At 39.0% G+C, this 12,488-nt stretch overlaps 2 pseudogenes; both read left to right on the top strand.

Annotated features, from left to right (window-relative positions):
• Positions 1 to 2,139: 2,139 nt before the first annotated feature.
• On the top strand, positions 2,140 to 6,231 carry LOC118830064 (annotated as a pseudogene).
• Positions 6,232 to 11,197: 4,966 nt separating this feature from the next.
• On the top strand, positions 11,198 to 12,113 carry LOC118829974 (annotated as a pseudogene).
• Positions 12,114 to 12,488: the final 375 nt, after the last annotated feature.

The raw sequence follows: 12,488 nt of genomic DNA, 5'->3' as shown, positions 1-12,488 counted from the left end.
AATGACATGGTTTTTCTAACAAAGAGTTTGGGGAATTGAGTCTCTTACGCACTAGAAATTTCAAATATTCTTCCTGTTCTTTCACAGGACCAGATACCAGCTATATCAGGCCAAGAGGGAGTCTGCTTATGCCTCCCAGAGATATTAACCCTGAAACTCCTGAAACTCCCCACTTTTTTTCTGGAACCCAAAATATCTGTCTTCCTTGGCCTCCATTCCAGGAGATATTCAGCCAAACTTGTCCTGTTGGTTATGTTCAGTAACTGACTAGATGTAGTATAGGTTGGAAAAGAAGAGCGTAAAAGAAGTGGGAAGTAAGGGAAAAGAGAAGCAGCCTGTTGTTGCTCAGAAATTCGAGGAGATTCTACCAAACCCAGCACCAATCAAACTGTAGCCTAATCCAGTCCATAGAGCAAGAAAAGCAGAGTCTACTTAAAAGCCCAGAGTTCAGCCCAGGACCATGTTTGGAAGAAAAAGTGAGGGAAAGTAGAATAAACCCTGTACTCTGAGTCATGTTCTAGTTCCATCCTTGCCAGTGAGACTTTGGTCTAATTATTTTCATTCTTGGGCCCTGAGCCATAAAATGCTGATCAGAAATTCCTTATTGAGTTCATGGTGGTTTTTTGCGAAGTCAAAGGAGATTATCTTTGTGGAATTTTTGGTGACCTTAAATTATCTCAGAAAGATGCATTTTTATTTTTGTCACAATAGCAGAGATATGAGTCTGGTGTGGCTGAATCCATCTCAGCCAAGTGTAATCCAAACACCAGGGACAATTTTTAGCCAGAGCTAAGTCTCAGATGTCCTAATAAAAAGCTTAGTAAAGACAGAGGGCTATGCCCCTAATCCCAGAAAAAAGGTACTGATCTAGTAGATAACTCTTGTGATTCTATAGACCTCTGAAAGACACTGTAGGCTGACCTTATCACTGAGGGCACAAGACATAGGGGTAGGGAGTGTGGTAAGGGCAGGTGAGGGGATGAGAGCACTTCTTACACCAATGATAGCTGATTGGTAGGCTGAAACCATTTACTATGATTTGAAGGTAGTCAAAAACATAGGGAGCTTTCAGAGGATGGGCTGCCATTCCTACACAGATTGCCAGGAAAAAAATATATGATAAGGAAACAGTCAAAGAATCTATAGTATTTGGAATATGGTCCATCAATGTACCTATAGCTGTCTGGTTCTCCCTTTTATAGACATTATCATGTGATGTAAGAATGATCCCTGCAATAAGGAAACAGTCAAAGAATCTATAGTATTTGGAATATGGTCCATCAATGTACCTATAGCTGTCTGGTTCTCCCTTTTATAGACATTATCATGTGATGTAAGAATGATCCCTGCAATGTATCTGCACTTTCCTTAGATTTTCTTAAATTCGGCAGGAGCATTGGCTCTTTGATTCACACATTGCTTCCTATCGTATGCTACCAATGACCTTAATATGATTTTTATTGATTTTGTGATTTCTTATCCACCCTATCCATTTGGTCTTTTTTCCTTCTCTCTTTCTGCTTCTGATAGGAGTTAGACCAGATGATCTGAAATTCTGATTTATTATTCCTGATTCTGTTATATTCCTCTTTCACATTCTCCATCCTTTCTGCAGTCTATTCCTATCCCCATTCCTCTGCACTCTCAGACTTTTGCTGAGGACACAGGGACAAAAACCAGCTTATGAAAAGTAAGCAGTATTTTTTGAGGTCTACTATGAGGGACTATTCCTATCCAGGAAGCATTTGGTACCAGGTCGTTTAATGGTCTACAGAGCAATGATACTGGTGAACTAGAGACACGGATCAACTGTCAGTTAGTTGTTGCATTTATCTGCCTCCAAGGCCGTGGGGATGTGGGGATGATTAGGCTGTGGGAAGAGAGAGAGAGAAGGGAGACAAAAAAGGGTAGAAGGGTTTTAAGGAATAGGTAAGACTGGATCTGTGATATCATGATGAGGGAGATAACTTCTTTAAAATATTTGAAGGATGGCTATGAGAAAAATAAGGTGTGATTTTCAAAGAGCAGAACTATGAATAATGCATGGAACTTGCAAAAAAATTAAACTTGATAGAAGGAAAAACATCTTTAAAAATATAGCGCTAGGACTCTACCAGAATCACAGGCAGAAATTACACCATGCCTAGGAGGAATTTCAGGAGAGTTCCAAGAAAGGGAGAAAAGGACCGTGAGGAAAAAGACTTCCACAAGCTGTGCTACCCCTTTGCAGCAACTACTCTCTGAATTTGATCCCACTTTCCCCTGCATGATCTCTGTACTTGTGGGAGAATATATCAGTGCTGTTTTTTTTTCCTTTGGAGGGATGGGTTATTTTATACAAACTGTCATAGTACTCAACCTTAGTAAAAATCCCTCTCTAGAAACTAATTAAGGATGTCTAATATATATAAACTCAAAATTAATAGAGGAATCATATTAGCAGAAATGTATAAGTATTTAAGTTTATAAGTTTTATAAGTATAAGTATTTAAAGTATTATAAAGTACAAAGCATTAGAGTATATGAGCAGAAGTTAATAAGCACTAAGTTTATAAGTATTAGAGAACCACCCCCAAACCACTCAGGGCTACCCCTAAGACCTGAGGGGAAAGATAGTCTGAGTGTGAGTTAGGAAAGGAACCCCAGAGTATATCCTACACTTGTGAAAAAGACTTGAGGATCTTAATGAAGATATGCTAAGTGTGAATTAGTACAGACCTTTGGCCTGGTTATGATAGCCCTTCAGATTGATACTTCTCTCTAACTGGGCATCGACCCCAACAGGATATGGTCTTGCTACTACCACTAACACCATCCCCAAAATGCGAAGAAACTCCTTTTTTCAACTCCCTGTGTATTGCCTCATATGGGCTTCAAGTTATCTGCCTATAATAGATATGTGTGCCCTGATCCTACCTTTTCTGGAGTAGTAGTTTTCTTTAAGTGTTAGAAGGACAAGCAAGAGGAATGAAACATTTTCCTTAGACTAGAGAGGACGTATCAAAGAGACAAATTTAGACTTGACCTCAGAAAACAAGCAAACCAGCAAACAAACTTTTTGACAAGTAAAGGTTTGAAAATGTGAAATGGTTTCTCTCAGGAGGCTGTGGATCCCTGCTAATGGGATGTCTTCAAACAATAGCTAGATAATGACTTCTCTTCTATAAGATAAAATTAATTTATTCCCCTACTTGCTGCATTTCTGACTGTGGATTTCAAAGTCATGACTCAGTGTCCAGGCATTCTTACCCTTCAAAATCATTCCCCCAAGTGACCCTCCTTTTCTCATTGATGACTTCCTTCAAGGAGTTCCCCATTGTGGGAAAGAGCTCAGGTTTGTCCTTTGTTCTCTTCCTGTCTGCGCCTATGTCTCCAGGCTCTGTCATCATGTCCTTATACTGGTAACTTCCCTCTCCCTGCCTCACCCCCTAACTTATTATTTTTATAACCCCAGAACTTAGCACAGTATCTGTCACAGTAAATTTTTCATAAATGCCAACTGCCTGCCTACCCATGTAGGAAGAGCTCAGTGTGCTCTTTTGGTACCTAAGTCACATTTTTCACGGGTCATGTAGGGAGCATTCTTATGTAACTGTAGGTTGAAATAAATAATTTCTGGGGTCCATGTCTATTCTGAGATTCAGTGGTTCTAGAATCTTCAGCGGAATTAGCCTTCTAGGAATTCTGTCTCTTTTACTGAGACTGGTTCTGACTTTTCTTGTTAATATGAAAAAAACACCAGGGAGCCCTGAAGTTTTTTGAAGTTTTTAACTTGACCCTAAAGTTTTAGAACTGAATCCATTCTCTCTAGAAACACCAACCAACATGTATCTTCCATCTACAGTATCGTTAACCTGAGCCATGTGCTCCAGTGAGGGTCATTATTTTCAAAAATATATGCATCAAAGGAAAGGAACTTAAAACATACTGTCAGCTGGGATGGGCTATAGAAGTCTGAGTTTCAAGGGAATAGAGAACAGAAGTCAGAACTGGAAGGTATCATTGATGGGAGCTCCAAAAACCCTTTCAAGGCTAATGGAACAGAGCTTCAATGAGTTGCCCTTTCATATACGCAGCCCTAGGATATCACAGGGGAGACTTTGCAACACAGGCTAACCAAATACTGGAAGGTTGAACCCATCCACTGCCAGATATGTGTAGTTACAGCATATGAGAAAGGGAAAAGCACACAAGCCCAACAGCACACATTCCCCCGACACACAAGACCATTACTCATCTGAAAATGATCTGGAGGTTTCCAGTGAACTATAAGCTCACTATCAGTCAGCAGTCATATGGCAGACAAAATAACCTAAACAAACTTTAGCCTACATTAAAGGAGACATGGCTTCCAATAAGAAGGTGATCATCCCATTGTCTTTGACCATAGTCAGACCTCACCTGAAATTGTGTTTAGTTCTTGATACCACAACTTAGAAAAGACATTGATGATCTGGAGGGGATGCGAGGGAAAGCAACCAGGATGGTGAAGGGCCTGTGTGGACAAGCTGAAGGAACTAGAGTTACTTGAGCTAAATGAGAGAAAAAATATGTAACATGTTCTGCAAGTACTCAGAGGGTAGAATGAAAACATTGGATAGAACTTGAAAACAGTCTTATTTTGACTCAAGAGAAAGGAAAGTGAGAGCAAAGCCCAAATGGAATAAGCTCCCTCAGGAAGCTGAGAGGTTTCCCTTCCATGGAGGTCTTCAAGGAAAGGCTAGATGCCCACCTACTGGGTATATTTTAGTGCCAGGATTTTCATGTGGTACAGTTTTGTCCTGTGTGCCCTATGAGGTAACTTCTATTTCTGTGTCCTATGAGGTCACTTCCATTTCTATGTGATTTTATGATTTCAGTTGAAGAATGAACAGCCCAAAGCCTCAGTCATACCAGATCACTGTCCTCTCCCTCTGCCATTGTCTTCAGGAATGATCCTACCCTGCCGATGGTATCTCCATCTTTATCCCAAAGCACAATGATCATTGATGTTTAGAGAAAATCTGAGTTGGGTTTCATAAAATGTTTATTTCTAAGTGTGACTGTTCATGTTTCTAAGACTGTCTGAACTGGAAGGAATGTTAGAGATCATTAGGCCTAAGTCCTTTGTCTTCCATTGATGTGGAATGTGGAAAGAGTAACTTGTCCAACATCAGAAAGGTAATAAGTAGCAGAGACAGGGACAGAACCAGAAATGCCAAGTCAGAGCCTGGTCAGAGTCAGACTTCTTCCTATTTCATATACCAGGATAACTGTATTTTCATGCCACGCTCTTCTCATTTCTCTTTCTCAGCAGAAAAATCAGCTCCATGGTATAAGGAAACCAAACACAATTTACTGAATTCATCCTCCTGGGATTTTCTGAGAAACCAGATGAGCAGGGTCCCCTCTTTGGGCTGTTCTTGGGCATATATTTGGTCACAGTGGTTGGAAACCTGCTCATAATGTTGGCCATTGGCTCTGACTCTCACCTCCACACTCCCATGTACTACTTTTTTCCAATTTGTCCTTTGTGGATATCTGTGTGGTATCCACCACAGTCCCCAAGATGTTGGTGAACATTTTGACACGGAAAAAGGCCATCCCTTATGCTGACTGTCTTGCCCAAATGTACTTCTTTTTGTGTTTTGCTGGTTTGGACAATTTCCTTCTCACTGCAATGGCCTATGACCGTTTTGTGGCTGTCACCCTCTACAATATACAGCCATCATGAGTCCTCGCCTCTGTGGCCAGCTGGCACTGTTCTCCTGGATAATAAGCTTTCTAAACTCTCTTATTCACAGTCTGATGGTAACACGGCACAGAACATGAAATTCAGCACTTCTTTTGTGATCTTGCTGAGGTTCTGAAACTCTCTTGTTCTGACACTCTCATCAATTATGTCTACATATATTTTGTTACTGGACTGCTGGGTATTCTCCCCCTCACTGGGATCCTTTACTCTTATAGTCAGATCTGTTCCTCCATTTTGAAAATCCCATCTGCTCAGGGTAAGTACAAAGCATTTTCTACCTGTGGGTCTCATCTCTCTGTTGTTTCCTTTTCTATGGCACAGCGTTTGGAGTATATTTGAGCTCCTCTGATACCCACTCTTCCTGGAAGAAAACAGTTGCCTCAGCAATGTATGCTGTGGTCACTCCCATGTTGAACCCTTTCATCTATACACTAAGGAATAAGGACATAAAAGATGCCCTTAGGAAGAGCATTAGAAGAAGTGCCTCTGCTCAGTGATAGGGCTGGCTCCTGCTCCCTACAATACAACACAGGTACTGGAGAAAATAATAGGAGATACAAATGTTGGATTCCTCAATTCTCTCCCCCACTCAAATCCATCCTCTATTTAGCCACTAAAGTGATTTTCTTAAAGTATAGGTCTGACCCTGGCACCCGTCCTAAGCAATGAATACCAAGGATTCCCTATTGCCTCCAGGATCAAATAAAAAATCTTTCCTTTGGCATTCAAATCCCTTCATAATCTAGTCCTTTCTACCTTTCCATTCTTCTAATACCATACTTCAAACCATGTATGCCTACATCCAGTGAGCCTCTTTGCTGTTCCATGAACAAGATACATCATTTCTTGGCTCTTGGTATTTTCTCAGGCTGTCCACCATGTCTGGAATACTCTCTCTGCTTAACTTCACCAAGTGGTTTCTTTTGTTTCATTTAAGATGCATTTTTTTAAATAATCCATTTTTACTGGAAATCTTTCCCAACCCCTCTTACTTCTAATCCATTCTTTCTGTTAATGATTTCCTATTAATCTTGTATATAGCTTGGAGGTATATATTTGTTTCCATGTTGTCTCTTTCATTAGATTGTGAGATCCTTGTGGTCAGGGACAGTTTTTTTCCTCATTTTGTATCCCAAAAGCTTAGCAGGATTCCTGGCATATATTAGGAACTTAATAAATGCTGGTTGATGAAGCTTAAGATTCCTATATTACTGGCTGACTCTGCTCCTGTTGGTTATAAATTACCTGGATCTCATTCTTTAAAGCCTCTATTGCTGGTGTTGCCACTATAACTAAATCTGACGGAACACCTCCTGTTTCTTCACGATATTTTCCAGCTCAAAATGGGCTGAAAATGGATTGAAAAAGACAGGATTTAGTCCAGTCTAGCACTCAGAAGCTGTGTGCCCTTGGCCAGGTCACTTAGTATCTTTATCTTTCAATTTTGTTATTTCTGTATTGGGAATTGGAAGACCTGCCCTGAAAACCTAAAACATTTTTTCTCTGTACATCAAATCAAATATTGAATACAAAAATGTTTTTTAAATTGTGAAATATTTTATACTTGCAGAAAAGAAAAAAACAGAGAAAATCAAGATGGGATGTCATCATTGGGAGTCTAGGCCCCAACTCTTCCTTGTCTTTGTAGATGGTCATTATGAGTTGCTGTGTTTAAAAAACATTCATCACATGGTGGTTAATCCTCTCATGATGAGCCTCTTTCTTCTTTGCCTGATACCATCCATGGAGTCTTTCTTGTTTAGTTACACCTAGGAGAACTGGAGCTCTGATAACCTAGCCTCTGGGAAACTATGATCAGCTCCACTTGACAACGAGACATTGAATGTGTGCATCTTTTCAAAATCCAATTGCTTTGTAACCATCTTTGCCATCATTACCCCCAAACATGGATCTGACCAGTTCACTACTTTGCTTAAGATCCCTCACTGGCTCCCTAATATAGCTAGGATAAAATTTCATCTGCTGTGACATTTAAAACCCTTCCTAACAAGTCCAACGTACACTCCTAGTCTGATTTCACAGACCTGCCCCCCCAAATACTCTATGTTCCAGTCAAACTCATCTGTTTGTATTGATGTTCCATCTCTCCCCTCAGAGCCTCAACAGAGGTTGTTTCCCATTCTTGGAAAAGAGGGGAGGCCATACTCATCTCTATATCTTCAATTCCCAGCTCCATTTATGGCTGAGTTCAACTGCTAGTTACAACAAGACTTCCTGATTTCCCCAGTTGTGAGTGTTGTCCCCAATTCCCACAAATTTACTGCATAATATTTGTTTATTTGTTCCCTGTGGAAAGTAAAGAATTAGAAGGTGGAGACTGTCACATATTTGGTTTTGTATCCAAAGCACTTAGCTCAACACCTGGAACAATGTAGGCATTTAATGAATGCTGGATACGAATTGATTCATCCTTGGCTCTCTTTTTTATGAATTCAAACTCACAGGAGAATTCTAAGAGACCCTCTACCCAAACTTCTTATTAAATGATCCTCTTTAGATCTAAAATGTCCCTGAAAAAAATGATCATCCATCTTTTTCTTGAACCCTTTCAATTAGAGGAAAATTCTTGCCCAATAATTGGCCATTCTCACTATTTGACTCACTGCTTTAGTCGTGAGAAAATTCTTTATTAGACTGAGTAAAAATCTACCTCCTTGTAACTGCTACTTATTGTCACTAATATTACCCCCAGAGGCTATATAGGAAAAGCAAAAAGAACAGAGTGGGGATGATTATATGTCTAGCCATGAAGATATTTATGAAAGAAAATTGCCACAAAATAGGAACAATAGCAATTAAAACATTCAGAATTTCACGGTCTGACTCAAGAAAAAATGACTATTCTTCTCAGATGTCAATTCAGGAATGCAGTAGTATGGCCAACAAAAATGATTAATGGAGATATAAATATAAAGAGGCAAATTTGACCTCAAAGGTTTCCATGAAACTTGAATGAAGAGGAAATTCAAACAAGAAATAGGAATTATTATGCCCAATTGTATGCCCATAAATGTGACAACCTGAGGGAAATGGATGAATATTTGAAAAATATAAATTTCCCAAGTAAACAGAAGAGGAGTAAAATACCTCTATAGCCCCATCTCAGAAAAAGAAAATGAGCAAGCCATCAATGAACTCCGTAGGAAAAAATCTCCAGGGCCAGATGGTTTTACATGTGAATTCCATCAAACATTTAAAGAACAATTAATTCCCATACTTTAGAGACTATTTGGGAAAATAGGCAAAGAAGGAGTCCTATCAAATTCTTTTGAAGACACAAATGTGATACTAACACCCAAACCAAGGAGAGTCAAAACAGACAATGAAAATCACAGACCAATTTCCCTAATGAATATTTATGCAAAAATGTTAAATGAAGTATTAGCAAAACTATTGCAGTAGATTACCACAAGAATAATACACTACAACCAGGTAGGATTTATTCCAGGAATGCAAGGCTGCTTCACTATTAGGAAAACTAGCAGCATAATTGATTATATCAGCAACAAAACTAGCAGAAACCATATGTTTATCTCAACAGATGCAGAAAAAGCTTTTGACAAAATACAACACCCGTTCTTATTAACAACACTAGAAAGCATAGGAATAAACAGAGACTTCCTTAAAATTGTGAATAGCATCTACCTAAAAACATTAGCAAGAATTATATGTAACGGGGATAAGCTAGATGCATTCCCAATAAGATCAGGGGTGAAACAAGGATGTTCATTACCACTCCTATTATTCAATTTGATACTACAAGTGTTAGCTTTAGCAATAAGAGAAGAAAAGGAAATTGAAGGGATTAAAACAGGCAAGGAAAAAACTAAGTTATTACTCTTTACAGATGATATGATGATTTACTTAGAGAATCCTAGAGAATCGAGTAAAAAACTACTTGAAGTAATAAAAAAAACTTCAGCAAAGTTGCAGAATATAAAATAAAACCACATAAATCTTTGGCATTCCTATATATTACTAACAAAGCCCAATAGCAAGAGATAGAAAGAGAAATTTCATTTAAAGTTCCTGTAAACACTATAAAATATTTGGGAGTCTCCTGCCAAGACAAACCCAGGATCTATAGGAACACAGGTACAAAACACTTTTCACACAAATAAAACTGGACCTAAATAATTGGGAAAACATCAGTTGCTCATGGTTAGGCCAAGCTAATATAATAAAAATGACAATTTTACATAAACTAATTTATTTATTCATTGCCATACAAATAAAACGACCAAAAATTATTTTATAGAGCTGGATAAAATAATAATAAAATTCATATGGAGGAAAAAAATGTCCAGAACATCAAGAGAATTAATAAAAAGAAATGCTAGGGAAGGTGGCCTAGCCATACCAGATATTAAACTGTATTATAAAACAGCAGTCATCAACATTACTTGGTACTGGCTAACAAACAGAGTCATGGATCAGTGGAATAGGATAGGTACACAAGACGGAGAAGTCAATGACTATAGCAATCTACTCTTTGAGAAACCCAAAGAATCCAGATTCGGGGTTAAGAATTCACTATTTCACAAAAACTGCTGGGAAAATTAGAAAATGGTATGGCAGAAACTGGGCATATAAGAATATCTCACACCATATATCAAAATAAAGTCAAAACAGGATCATGATTTAGGAATAAAGACTGATACTATAAGCAATCTGGGAGAGCGAGTAAAAGTTTACCTGTCAGATTTGTGGGAAAGGGAAGAATTCATGAAGCAAGAAGAGACAGAAAACATTACAAAATGCAAAATGGATAATTTTGATTATGTTAAATTGAAAAGTTTTTGTATAAACAAAGCCAATGAAATAAAGTTTAGGAGGGAAGCAGAAAACTGGGGAAAAATCATTCTAAGCAGGGTTTCTCATAAAAACCTTATACCTAAAATACACCGGGAACTAAACAAATTTATAGGAATATAAATCATTCCAACACTGAGAAATATGAGATATTTTGTGGGGTACAGTTTTGTCCTCTGTGATTTTATGATTTCACTTGAAGAATGGATGGCCCAAACCTTCAGTCATACCAGATCACTGTTGTCTCCTCTACTATTGCCTGCAGGAATGGACCTGTCCTGTCCATGGTATCTTCTTTGATATCATTGACCCTTAGAGCAAATTTGAGGTGGTGTGCATAAAATGTTCATTTCTCAATGTGGTTGCTTATATTTCAAAGACTATCTGAACTGAAAACAATCTTAAAAGTCATTAAGTTCAAGTCCTTCATCTTGCTTTGAGGTGGAATGTAGAAAGAGTGACTTGTCCAAGATCATAAAGGTAATAAGTGGCAAGTTCAGGGACAGAACTTAGAAATTCCAAGCCAGAGTCTGGACAGAGTCAGAGTTCTTTCCATTTCATATACAGGGATAATTATATTTTCATGCCATGCGCTTCTCATTTCTCTTTCTCAGCAGAAAAGTCAGCCCCATGGTACCAGGAAACCAAACATGATTTACTGAATTTATCCTTCTGAGATTTTCTGAAAAATCACATGGGCAGGAGCCCCTCTTTGGGCTGTTCTTGAGCATGTATTTTGTCACAGTGGTTGGAAACCTGCTCATAATCTTGGCCATTGGCTCTGACTCTCACCACCACACTCCCGTGTACTTCTTCATTTCCAAATTGTCCTTTGTGGATATCTGCATGGTATCCACCACAGTCCCCAGGATTTTGGTGAGCATCTTGACACAAAACAAGGCCATCCCCTATGCTGACTGTCTTGCCCAGACGTCCTTCTTTATTGTTTTTGCTTGTTTGGACAATTTTCTCCTTGCTGCAATGGCCTATGACCATTTTGTTGCTATCTGTCAGTCTCTATGCTATACAGTCATCATGAGCCCCCAACTCTGTGGCCAGATGGTGCTGCTCTCCTAAATAAGCTTTCTAGACTCCCTCCTTCATGGCTTTCCTTCTGCACAGATCATGAAATTCAGAACTTCTTCTGTAATCTTTCTGAGATTCTGAAACTCTCCTGTTCTGACACTCTCAATTATGCCTACATATGTTTTGTTATTGGACTTCTGAGTGTTCTCCTTCTCACTGGGATGCTTTTCTCTTAAAGTCAGACTTGTTCTTCCATTTTGAAAGTCCCATCTGCTCAGGGTAAGTATAAAGCCTTTTCTACCTGTGGGTCTCACCTCTCTGTTGTTTCTTTATTCTATGGCACAGGGTTTGGAGTACATTTGAGCTCCTCTGCTAACCACTCTTCCTGGAAGAGCACAGTTGCCGCAGCAATGTATTCTGTGGTCACTGCCATGTTGAACCCCTTCATCTATAGTGTAAGGAATAAGGAACAAAAGATGCCCTTAGAAGGCTCATTAGCAGAATTGCCTTCTCTCCATGATGGGGTTTGCTCCTGCCCCTAAGAAAAGGACACAAGTACTTCTTGGGAAAATATTGGGAGGTGGGAATGTTGGATTCCTCAATTCTCTCTCCCAGTCAAGTCCATCCTTCATTTAGCCACTAAAGTGACTTTCCTAAAGTACAGGTCTTACCCTGTCACCTATGCCAAGCAATTTGCTATTGCCTCCAGGATAAAATAAAAATCCTCTGTTTGATATTGCAAACCTTCATAAGCTAATCTCTTTCTACCTTTTCAGTTTTCTAATACCTTGCTCCATATCATGTACTCTTACCTCTGGCAAGCTCTTTGCCCTTACATTAACAAGATACTCCATTTCGTGGCTCTGAATATTTACTCAGGCTGTCCCCCATTTCT

The sequence above is a fragment of the Trichosurus vulpecula genome, chromosome 1 (assembly GCF_011100635.1).
Source record: "Trichosurus vulpecula isolate mTriVul1 chromosome 1, mTriVul1.pri, whole genome shotgun sequence".
Lineage (NCBI taxonomy): Eukaryota > Metazoa > Chordata > Mammalia > Diprotodontia > Phalangeridae > Trichosurus > Trichosurus vulpecula.
Note: the sequence above shows the minus strand (reverse complement) of the source record. Positions and strands in the feature narration are given on the sequence as shown.